The following is a 13,562-nucleotide window of genomic DNA, read 5'->3' as shown; positions in this document are numbered from 1 at the left end:
CCCCCAGATATCATCCAAATTTTTGTCCAAATATGTTTCGGCATCAGGACCAATACAAATTTCACCGTCTTCTAAGATGTTGTGCTGCACTTCAAGAATTGCATCAGTACTACTTATATTGCCCAAAAAACTGCCTTGTAACTGGTGGTTTCAGTACCCTACTAACATATGCCTGCAGCACTTTGTGGAACTCATTACGCAATGTGAGCAATTTGCTTTCCCTGCTTTCCATTTGCATATTGAAGTTATGCAGTGGTTCAACGGCATACTGCAGGAAGAAGAATGCCAGCTTGATGTCATGGCTGTGCAGTCTCTCAGATATTAGATACACTTTAACAGACCATGGTTCATATGACAAGAGGTATGATCTCAGGGCAGGCCACAAGGCAAGCATTCTTTTTATGACTTTTGCCAAACTCAGCCATCGAGTGAGGGCAGATCTGATCATTTTGAAAGGTTCAATATCCACAAACAGTGCAAATTCTCGCAGCTTCTGCTGACACTGTGCACTGCTGGAAAAGTGACAATAAATGTCAGATATCAATTCCTCTACAGGTACAGCCATTGCCTTTACACCAGATTTAATACATAAATCGGCAATGTGGCACAAGTAGCCCATGCTGAAAATATGTGGATTAACCTCTTTTAATCTGGATAGCACCAAATTCTGCTTACCAATCATGGATACAGCATTGTCTGATAAGTAAGCCACCATGTTGGTCACAGGACTGTCAAACTTGCTGAGTCTGCGTTACACAGTCATAAATGGCTTGGCCAGTTCTACTGATACAAGCAGGCATGTCAAGGAATCTTACAACATTTTTACCAGTGGCATGGTCAAAAAAAAAGTAAAATCACAAGCAGCTTATCATCCCCCCATATCTTTACTTTGGTAGAGGTACAAACAGTATGGCACTTTCTGACAAGCTTGCAGTGGCAGCTGGTGACTTCAAATCGAAGGGGGGCTGGAGGAGACAGCAGAATGGGTGGGGCCAATGGGAAGGGGTGTGGCCAGCCAGAAAAGGGAGGAGCTATGCTCAAAACCATCAAAAACTGGAACTTTAATTAAATATGCTTCCCTGGGTGCCAAACCATCTTTATGAGAGTCCAATCAAGATAAAATGAAGTGTAGAAGAAGAAAAAATAGTTCAATGCATTGGCTGCATGGCAGCTTACTTAATATCTAGATGGAAACAAAAAGGTTGTGAGGCATGAAAAAATAAATTACTTTTTAAATATATTACTGGATTGCCAGTCAAAATCAAGTACAAGACAAACAAGCAGCACTCATCTCAAACCATTTCTTCTTGCACTGCAGTTCTAATTATAATTTATATTCAGCTTTATAAAATGTGCCAAGTAACATGCAGAAAGTAGGAATGATACCCCCCACTTGTAAATATGTTTCTTATCCAAAAAAGACCTGCTGACTGACAACTATCTACTTGTTTCATTGGGAAAACATGATAAAAGTAAAAAATGAACAAACAAGAATCAAGCTCAAGATAAATTGCTTAAAGATTACTGCACAGGTTATGAACCAGGCATGATAGATTGGCATTCTGTTTAGTTTATGGGTAAAGCCTGCAAAGATGACGGCAAGGCTCCAACAAAGGTAATGAGCTTCTTAAAATACTATAATCCTGTCCTTTATTACAAATACTGTCATATGCATTTCAATACCCAAGGCTTATATGTTATCTAGTTATGTAAGTATTCTCTGCATGGCAACAACAAAAAGGCTTTCAATGTTGGTAATTCTTTAACAGTAAGCTTACTGGCATCTCACAATCTCAGACAAGCTTACCTGATGGTCATGAAATCATTGCTAGTTAAACATAGAGCAACAGGCACTTTCTGAATAATAAGAAACATAATCAACAGTACAAAAATATGACAGAAAACCAGAACATTCTGCAAAATCAAGCAAGACAGATGAAAAGCCACTGTAGTACTTGTGTCTACCTTGGATGGGGGGGTACTCTGCACACTTACACTGCATAACTGCTCCTTGCCTTACTTGGACACATCCAGAGTCACTACATGGGTGAGTGGGGTGCAACAAGTATGTCACAACTTGAAATGTCTCTGGCTGACTGCAATGGCCCTGACACATTTTCCATACCTCTCAACCTCAGAGCAAGAAATCTGGACATGGTCAGGCCCCAAATTAAGGACAATATTTAAATATTGTTCTTATAAACTTTCTAATAGAACAGTAGGTCTTGCATTAGTATAAAATTTCTGAAGGGTATGAAATCTGAAACTGAAATGTCTGTCATTATTTTCTTACTTCAATCTTTAATGATTTGCCACTAATTTGCCAGAAAACCACAATTTTATGAAAAATGGACCAAAATGTGATGCAAAAATATAAAATAGCCACACAATATAGCTGGGAACCTGTCAATGAAGGGACACTTTTTAATATTAGCACTGTTAGCTTGAGCAGCTGACAAAATAAACAAATCTACATACATTTCTGAAATAAAAGTAATCTATAACTCTGATTATTACAGTTATTTATTAATTGTAAACACTCCATGTTTTCTTCCAAAATTGACAATTTGCAGAGGGATTAGAGGAAGAGCAACATTTTGAGCCAAAATCAGGGACAGTTGAGAGGTTTGGATATGCCCAGTTCTATAATGCAATTTGCACGTACCTCTCAACCTGTTAACGCAGGAAATTTGGACAAGTCCAAATATATTGGGGGAGCATACAAACAGTACTAACAATTGCTCTTGTATAAACTTAGTTGATAGAACAGGCATTGCTTTAGCATGCATTTTTCTGAAGGTTATGAAGTCTGAAACTCAATGTCTGTCATTATTTAGTGACCTTAATTCCTAAATGGTTTGACAGAAAACCACAAATTTTATGAGGAACAAACCAAAAGGAAGCCAAAATCTATTCATTCTGTGAAAATCTGGACAGTTCAGAGGTATAGTTCAGATGAGCCGGTGTTGTCTGAGTTTGCCATCCTTCCCCCTCATAAAATCATGATCAAATGGAGCCACCCCCTGCAGCCATTCCAATGTCCCATTATTTGGCTATTTCGCCCCATTTACCATAAACACTGCAATGTGCATATTGCTTTATTTCTATGATGATTTGGATTTTATTTGAAAGCTTTATTTTGTATGTTACAGTGCAAACACTAAAACATCTGCTAAACAAAGCAGTGCAGTCTCACAATGAAAATAGACTTTGCATTAAAACTCTGCCATTGAAACAGCAGTGAAATCCACTATCAAAAAAATACATTTGGGTAGTACAAAGATTAACTTTGGACAGTTTTCAAGTGATAGGCCCCTTGTACACAAAACATACATGTGTTGTGTGATACACCTTCCTGATTGTATTAAATTATATTCCTTGCATAATATAGTACAGTTGTTAGAGGGTGTTTTAAATTTATTGTTTTGAACGTTTTTCCAGTAAACAATGAAACAAAATATATGCACCAATAATGACAAAACTGCCCAATTGAGAACATTTCCATCATAAAGTCTACTAAAATGTATACAATACACCAGTATCAGTAAATATGCACAATCTCTGCAGAAGTAAGTCATCTAACTAATTCCACATTAAAGAGATCTGTAACTAATGAAGAGGTTGCTGCTAGGTAGTATCTTTGCCAAAGAGGACATTCTCAGCACGGCAGCATCCAACCCTTGTGGGAGTAGAACCCACAGCCTTCTGCATAAAAAGCAAGTACACAACGTGTTGTGCTATTAACAATGCACGCAGACTCAGCATAAGCAGCACTAAAATTTTCTTCCCCCACAGTTCTCAGCTTCTTGTAAAATATACTCAATACTCAACTGTATCTCAACTTCACAGCACAAGAAATCTAGAAAAAGACAAAATTTATTGGAAGGGGGACAAAAGCCCAAAAACCAGGGACACAAAATTACTTGTATAATCTTGGAAAGTTGGTAGAATAAAATGCTGTATTACCACCATACATTTTGCTGCCCAGTCTTGAACCCAGGGCCCTGTGCAAAACAGTCAGAACAACATACCACTCTGCCAAATCAGCTGCTTTGGGAAAGTGAGGAAGACTGAAACTTAAATGGCTCTCATTTAGTGAATTCAGTTCTCACCATAGCTGTCTACCTCTTAGCACAAAACACCTGGACAAACCCAATAATGGGGGAATACAGCCCTCAAACATATTCAGTGAATTCAGTTCTTGCTATAGCTCTCAACCTTAGTACAAAAAACCTGGATGAAGCCAATAATGGGGGAATGCAGTCCCAAAAATAGGGAAAAATTTCAAATATTCATCTTATAAACTTAGAAAATTGCTAGAATAAAAGGTTTTGTGTTATTATATACTTTCTGAAGAATATGAAGTCTGAAATTCAAATGCCTGTCAATTTTATTTATTTAACATTTATTAACCAGGAAAGTCTAATGGAAGAAAAAACAATTTTCAGCAGAGGCCCAGGGAGAAATACTGCAGACACATGTTTTTGTAACATGGGAGGACACCAGAGAAAACCCACACAAACACAGGGAGAAGATGCAGACTCCACACAGAAGGCACCCCAGCCAAGAATCAAACCAGAAAACCTCTAACTGTGAGGCAACAATGCTACCATTGCACCATCGACACAAATACAGGTAAGACATGCAGACTCCACACAGAAGGCACCCTAGCCAAGGATCAAACCAGAGAACTTATAGCTGTGAAGTAACAATGCTGCCACTGCACCATCAAATATCGCAGATTTTAAGTATTCAGAAACCACAGATGTTAAGAGGAACAGAATGGCAAATATCTGCAACATTTCACAAATGGTGGTGAGTAGGGAATTCAGGCTCTTGTTATCTGCACTCAAGGTACAGGGTTCAAGCCTGATCTCTAAGCACCACCAGTTACATGTTCTCTGTAGCCACTGCAACTGGGGCATACACACACACACAAACACACACACACACACACACACACACACACACACACACACACACACACACACACACACACACACACACTCCAGCTAAATAATCCATTCCGTGAGCCACGATCCATCCATGAAAGTATCCTGCCACAAAGTCAATGGTCCCTGCAGAATCCTGTGAGAGAGAGTGAAGTCAATGGTCCAATCTCATAAGCGAAAGCATGCACGTCCTTCACCAGCCTGCGGATGTTGCAGTCTGATCCCCTTCCAGTCTATGCAGTTCCAACTACATAGACATCTGGGATATCGGGAGTTGAGATGTCAATCTGGACTGTTGGTGAGACAGTCTGGATTTTGTGCGCATGCTCCAGACTGCTTTACCAGCAGTCTGTCATCAGGAAAATGCATGATGTTCAGGACTCACTTTTTTTTTAGTTATTTGTTTTAATGTTTATTTATTTGATTTTACAGCTGGGAGGGCTGAAGTCCTACAGTCCAAAAGCACGAGCCACCCCTGCAAGCTTGTGCAACATTCTGCTGATACTTTGGCCCCATTACACCTCTTAAAATGCAAGCAGCCTTTGTTGGTCCACAGGTCATTTTTTTGTACCACCTCCGGATCCAAGTAGTACCTCTTCATGTACTTCAGGAAATGATCCCCAGTTGTAAATGACAAGTTGTGTTCAGCAAGTAGGCCCATAAAGGCTACTTCAGCCTCCAACACTTTAGCATTGGTTTGCTGAGTGGCAAACATTTCTGTCACATTCCTCCCAGTCGAATGCTTGGTGCTCATCTTGTGCTTCTCAGTGTCCATATGCTGCTGCAAATCATTCCTCCCTCCATGTCCTACATTAATATTAGTAGCACATGTCTTGCAAAATACATAGCATGGACCATGCCTGCTTTCAATTACCCAGTCAAAGGTGACATTCCAGCTACTTTGGAATGTGGTCATTCACTTCTTCTTTTCAGAGGCAACATCTTCAGACAAGAGAAAAAGGGGGTGTAATTAGAAGACTTCAAGGTATTTCATAAGTGTGGTGTGATGCTACACTTTTACTTACAGTAAACAAAGCCAGTATGATGGTAAACAGTAGTCAAAAAATTCTTACTCTTCTGAGTTGTTGCACTGTAACAGTGTAAGAAACTGCATTGCACCACTTTCCATTGTCGTTTGTACCATGTTGTTCTGTGATTCAGCCATGCCTTTGCTTCTGAAGAAAATTAATGAGTCAGATGAAAGATGAGAATGCAATCCAGGAACCTCTAAAGTGTGTGTGCAACTCAGTAAGACTGAATAATACACAGCCCACACATACACAAAATGCAAGTAAGCATTATTGCAAATCAATAATGCATCCAGGAAAAACATATTCAAAATAACTCATAATGCATCCAAGAAAAACCTTATTATTGCAAATAATTCATAACGTATCCAGGAAAATCTCATTACTGCAAATGACTATGGATCCAAGTAAAAGGAGATTGCTGCAAATAATTCATAATGCACCCAAGGTAATTGTTGCAAATGATTCATAACATGTCTAAGAAAATGCTTATTGCAAATGATGCATAAGAGACCCAAAAGAAAGTTCATTACTGCAAATGTTTCATAAAATTTCCAAGAGAAAGCTCATTATTGCAAATGATTCATAACATGTCTAAGAAAATGCTTATTGCAAATAATTCATAAGAGGCCAAAGAGAAAGCTCATTATTGCAAATGATTCATAATGCACACAAGAAGTGCAGACAAGGAGTACGTTGTAAAACTGACAAATCATGGATACGATTCTACCCATCAACAACCTAGTTCTTATTGCCAGAAATCGGGGCCCTCCTGTGAATCAACTCAGCACCTGTATTACTGTGCCAGTTTCACCAGCAACTGGGTCCATATTTCAACTGTCCAGATTTTTGTAGAATTTCCAAATCTTTACCCCATATTTTTGGTCTGTTCCTCTTAAAAGTTGTGGTTTTCATGATTTTTGTGGCAAATCAGTAAGGACTGAACTCGCTAAATAATGATAGCCATTTCAGTTTCATATGTCATATCCTTCAGAAAATGCATGTTAACACAAGACCTTTTATTCTAGCAACTTTATAATTTTATAAGAGCAATACTTAAAATTTGTTACTACCCCCCCCCCCCACCCCATTATTTTTGGATTTGACCAGATCTTTTCAATATGAAATAATTTATTGGAGCAATAAATAGCCTTGCTAGAGAAGTCACAGGAGTATAACTTTTGTCAATAATACACGAAGATCAACAGTCTCAAAGCTTATTTTGTTTGCTTTATCCAGTTGCTGGCCACAGCCCTACTGTTAGCAGAGTTTAGAATATAGAAGCAGTAACCAGAGGTTGATCAAACGTTTTTCAGCAAGTACATCATGAAATTAGTAAATTAGTAATCCATTCTTCACTAAAACTGCTAGATAAGATGCAATTTTTTTTTACAGCAAGGTAAGCAAGTCACCTGAAAACATGCCATTCAGAAAGGGCATGATTCATCACTGTAAAGCATTATCATTCAATGTATTGTTATCCTTATAAAACTATTCACATTTTCTGACAACCACAACCATCACAGAAAATGTGACTAAGCATGCATAGCTAAAAGTAAACAAAAATAAAACAAAACATTTGAAAAGTAAAGAAAAATAAAACATAGATATCAAAAGACTAAATCTAGAATAAAACTCAAAACATTAAAATGCAGAGGAGGGAAGCAAAACAGCTCAGTTCTGTGATATCACTTCCAGAAGGCAGACACTGATTATGTTGCAGTCCTGCAATGTCTGTAACTCATAAAGCACAAAGATCTAAAAAACGAACTCTGCGACATGCATGGCAGTCATCTTATTACTCTCCAGAACTTGCTGTCTGCATAGGTCATCAATTATTAAATTAGAACTTTGTTAACTGCACTTGTTCTATGTATTACAGGCACACTGACAGCAGACAGACCTTACTTTCCACCCATCCTCATAAGCATACTAAAAGCACTCCAACTTCATGTACTACATGGACTTAAAAATGCTCAACTCATACAACATATTATGAGAAGCACACTTGAACTACTTTGCTTCAACTAGCAACATTTCAAAGATCCTTAAGGGCAGGATTCACAAAGCCTCCGTGTAAGAGTTACAAGGCTTACACGGAGGCTGCAGTTAAACGGTGTGACGTCATAATGTCATGCATATGCATGAGGGCATGCTGAATCACACCTAAGGCTTATACGGTCCGTGGAAGACAGTAGGGGGCGTGTCTGTAGGCCGAGCCCTGCAAACGGACATGCCCCCAGAAGAGAAAAAGTCCCGAAAGTAAACCCCCATGACAGAGTCCATGTAAATGTGAATAAACACAACACAACACATACCCCCACAGACTATGAACATAAAATATATAAATGAACATGTTATATATTTTTTTAAATTGTAAAGATGTTTGCCCGTGAGTGCGCTCGTTTGCGCGGGCGTGCCCGTAGCTTAGCCATAGTTAGCAGTCATTGGAAAAGCATATAAGAACTACATATGCAAAGTAAGCCAAGTAGCAATAGCGTAGTGGTAGAGACGTCAGCTGAAAAGCAGACAATCATGGTTCATGCCCCCCCTCCCAACATCAATTTTTATTTTTAGTGAAATAAGCACGAAACAAGTCTCTGACATATATGCATACATATAAAATTATATCTTATGTAAAATGTAATGAAATGGGCCATTTATTTTGAAGAAATGTGAGATAACAAAATAATAAAAAAATGCAAGATGTGCCTATAGCTGAGCTACAGTTTAACAAGTTGAGTGCATCTGCCTGTGGGCGAGCAGTGGTTTAACAGGTGCAAAATGAGTGCCCGTAGGTGAGCAGTGGTTTAACAGGTGCAAAATGAGTGCCCATAGGTGAGCAGTGGTTTAACACACTGAAACTGTTTGCCCCTAGCTGAGCTGAGCGTAATATGCGTGCTGACAGCCAAATGACGTGTAAACCAGCATACCCCATTTGCGCGGAGCTGCGCGCTTCACCAACAAGCTAACTGACGGGCAACGTTGAGCAAGCTGTAACAAAATTGCCTTTACACAGACACACCTCCTAGCCTGTGTAGGCAGTCATAAAATATAAAAAGCAGTGACTAGCTTTGAACCCAGGACACCATGCACCATAGTCAAGGAACTGAACCACTAAACCATGACAGCTATACTTAGAAATGCAGTAATAGCAAATATATAGGAATGAATAAAAAGATGAGCATGACAAAGCAGGTTTTGTGAAGCTGATACAATTCCAAAATGGCCAATCACAGATAAGTGTGGGAAAAACGGCATATATAAGCCCCATAGGCGGGAATACATATTATAACCGATTGTAGAACCAACTTGCAGCCAGAATGTCCGGTGTAGGTGAGGGTAGTTGCTTTTGAGCACAGAGGTGAGGCATTGAGGAGTCCAAATATATGGTTTGGCTCCTTGTCCACAATCATGAGGCCCAACTCATGCAGGGCCAGGTCCTGTGGGGCGCATATAGAGCTGAGGCGTGGGACCGGTTGACTCATGATCTTACCAGTGCCACAGGGATACCAAAGACTGGTGAGCAGGTCCATCACCACCATGCGGACCTGAAGAGATGGAAGCAGGACCAACTGAACCGTTGGATCCAGGAGGCCCGGCAAATGCTCAATGCCCCACTACTGAGTAAGTTACATCTAATTATTTATGTAAGAAATTAACCTAGCTGATATTATGGAGATGTGTATTCCAATATTACTGTATTTATATTACAGCTGCAGGTGTCCATTCTGCGAACCATAGAGCCTATGGCAATAGGCTGGTGCGGTTGCGCCACCAGGCAGGTCAGTAATCCTCTCCCTGTAACTGTAAATAAATATAAAAGTATGACAGTTAGCAAAAGAGTGCAGTGTAGTCACTAAGTAATAAAATGTGCAAGTAACAGTGTAAGAGGGTTTGCAAGTATTGCTTGATTACAAAAGTGTGTTGCAGTCTGTAATCCAAACAGAAAAATGAAAATGTCTGAAATAAAGTCTGAAATAAAGATGTCCCACCTGTAATATAATAGTACACAACCTGCAGCAGGCTGAAAAGTACAGCTGCAGAAGCTGAGTAAAACACATGTGTGAAATATATCCCTGTTGAAATACAGAAACATGACAGAAGTGAGACTGTTGGAAAGGATTGTAATAACTACAGGTAAAACATGTCAATAAAACCTAGAAGTAAGTACCATCCTGAATTGTAAAAATAAAACAAGTGGGAGAGTGTGAGAAAGAGTTATGAATCCACCAATAAAGTAGTAATAACTCCTGAATAAAGTATACTGCAGTCAGTACAGAATGAAATGAATGTGACAAGCAGAACCAAACTGCGAAATGTGTTCAAAATGTTCCTGCAGCTGGAATGTGTATCCCAAAATCTGGATATGTTGCTCTCAGTCTGCAATATGCAGATAGTATGGTTGTCTGAAATACCAAACATCCACAGTTGTCTATTGCTATATAAAGCAAATGTAGCAGGATGATGTAGCTGAGCAGAGCCAGATATGAACGTGTATGAATAAAAATGAAAATGTATATTGATGTAGCAGTAACATTCCTATCACCAACTTGAAATAGTTATCACATAGGAAACTGTAGGTAGAACTGTAGTGTGTATATATCTGCAGCTATTAGAAATGTACAGCATATGTACTGGTATTTGAAGGTGTTAATTAAATTTTCTTCACCCTACCCTATAACCACATATAATCCATTCCACATGAAATTGGTATGTGCAATCACAATTAACACCCCTGGACATTTGTCCTGTTGGGTCATACATATTTGAATGTACGTTGATGCATCTGCCCTGTTCATACATCCAAACCTGATGGCCTGTTGCCATCAATCAACCCTGCATGTTGTTGGACTGTGTATTGCTGTTCAAATTATGCATGTGTTATGCTTGCTGTTCAATGGTTTGAATATCTGGGTGTTTGGTTAATGGGAATACTAATGCATGCTGTTACAACTAATTGTAAATGGTATTGTAAGTTACTAACCCAAACTGTCATGACATAATGTGAATGGTATTGTATGTTACTAACCCAAACTGTCATGACATAATGCAAAACATAGGACGACAGGGAAGGCGGGTTCCAGCAGACCCACCTCTCCCACCTCAGCTGGCGAGTGCACCTGGCAGCAGTGCCCAGTCCGGACCCTCCTCCGGTGGCCTTGTGCCACCTGCAGGTGGAAGTGCTGCAGGGGATGGGGCTCGTCCCCCCTCTGCAAATGTGGCCGGAGGAGAACAACCACTCATCCTCCGTAGCGTCCGGACTGTGGTGCGTAGGGAGATCTAGGAAGCTGTTCTTGGGCCCCTACGCCAGCTTGAGGCACAGGTGGCACAACTAATGGGCATGCCTGCTGCCCGACCTACACAGCCCCCAGCACAGCCCCATCCTGGGCAGTGAAGGCACAGTGGCAACTGCCCATGGGTTGGGATATCAGTTCCACTGTTGCCATCTGTGGGCTCATGGGCTCTAGATATCCAAACATCCGTCCCTGTCAATTGTCTAACCCCCCCACACATGTCATACACCGCTCCTGTATGCGTCTTGTTTGTCTTGTCTGTTGACCTACCCAACCTACCTCCCCAGCTATACCGACTTCCTTTACTTGACATACCACTCTCACCTGAAAAAAAAAAAAAAGGGCACTCTGTACCCACAAAAAAATTACGCCCCATACATAGCTGCCCATTTCACACAAATGTCTTCTGGACATGGAAACTGTCAATTACAATTGGCTGTACAAGTATTATTGTTGTCCTCACACCTCTCTCAGAGGTGGAAGGTTTCAAATGTCACACCAAATTACAAACATATGCACAGCTGTTGCTGATGAAGAAATGGGCAGCTATGGGCCTTACCTACATCCCTCCTGCAAAACCCAAGCTTGTTTCCCTACTGTCTTACCCTCTTTGTGACCCCTTTTTCACCACTTTCCTGTCTCCCCATTTTCATTTCTTTCAAAGAAAATAGCGCGGTTGTGCGCAAGAGTAAGCACTTTTAAGCGGTTGTAAGCGGTTGTGCCCGGAGCTGAACGCCAGTGCGCATGTGGGAGCTCCACGTAAACCAGTGCTAACCTGGTTACAACTGCTTAAAAGTGCCTTAGTCACTCTGAATGACAAGTCCTGTAGTCTGCTCAAAAGCAAAATAAAATCCCACTGTCAGTCCCGAACTCAGGACCTTGCAAACAGGAGTCTGCATGACTTGCCACTAAGCCATGACTGTTGTATAAAAGTGCTGTGCTACAATAAATATATCATGTAACAGTAGGAATGAATGTAAAGGGAATATAGGATATGTAGTACACAAAGCATGTCATGTATATTTACTGTCAAATGTAGTGGATTTCTAGAATAGTAGTGTGTGAACAGAAACAGCCATGCTAGTTGGTAGCTAGTAGGTAATAATGTCACTGTAGCACCTTGCAAGCCACACACATACTCACAGCAGGATAATCACTGTCCATACCCCACAACCTCTTACAGGAACACATCCGGACTAAGTAATAAAAAATGTGGAGCAAAGGGCCAAAAACAGGGACACATTCCAAATAATGCTACAACAAACTTAGACAGTTCAGAGAGTAACAGGTTCTGCATTTTTCTGGATGTTTGGAAGGGTATGAAGTCTGAAACTTAAATGTTTGTCACTATAGTCTGACTTGAGCCCACAGTGATTTGCCAGAAAAAGCTGTTTATGTGATATTGACCAAAATATGAGGCAAAAATGTGGACAACCTGCTGATATCTGTACACTTGAGAGGTCTGACACTGCCATATTTGAATAGTTAAGAGCCTAGACATAGCAACAGTGACTGAGTTACAGGAATGCCCCACAGACTCCCTGTGAAATGTACAAACAGTAGGCAGAAAGGTGTTACAACACATGCAATGGTAACTATGAAGTACTGAATGTATGTACCACTTGCACGGCAGAAATAGTGTAGTAATACATATGCTCATGCTATCCCACAGTCACAACTGCAGAATACCAGACAATTTAATGGGTGTACCCCACTGATATGTACCATTCCATGAGGCAGATAAAAGATGCACCTGAGAGTCTCTGGGGCCTGCTCAGCAGCATATTTAAATACCCTAATAGATGTCAAGGCCCACACCATGGCCAGACCACACTGCATGCAGTAACACCCTAGCAGATATAGCAAGCATTCCAAGGTGTGAATGTACATGGAAAATAGGAAAGCCACAGCAACACACTACAGTCAAGACACCTAGCAGGCATACAAGTAGTGAATGTAAAGGGCAAATATTGAAGCCATAGCAACAAAGTGCAAGAGCCACTGCTATACACCAGTTACACCACATGTCCCACAGGAAAGCACACACACCCATATTAACAGTAGTAGTAGTCTTAGGTGTCAGTGTACATACACACTTAATACAGGAAACTGGAGAAATGAATGAAGAAATGTTAATTTACAACACAGCCGGAAATATGAGAGAGATACTAACTTTTGCACTCACAGAACAGTGTCCACAGCATACCAGCATGGTCCCTGCCCTTAAAATCTGAAAGGGCTACGCCTATCTCACATACCTTTTTATAGCACTGTCCTGAAATTAC

Source organism: Protopterus annectens, chromosome 3.part1 (assembly GCF_019279795.1).
Source record: "Protopterus annectens isolate FY-2018-M chromosome 3.part1, PAN1.0, whole genome shotgun sequence".
In the NCBI taxonomy this organism is placed as follows: Eukaryota; Metazoa; Chordata; order Ceratodontiformes; family Protopteridae; genus Protopterus; species Protopterus annectens.
Note: the sequence above shows the minus strand (reverse complement) of the source record.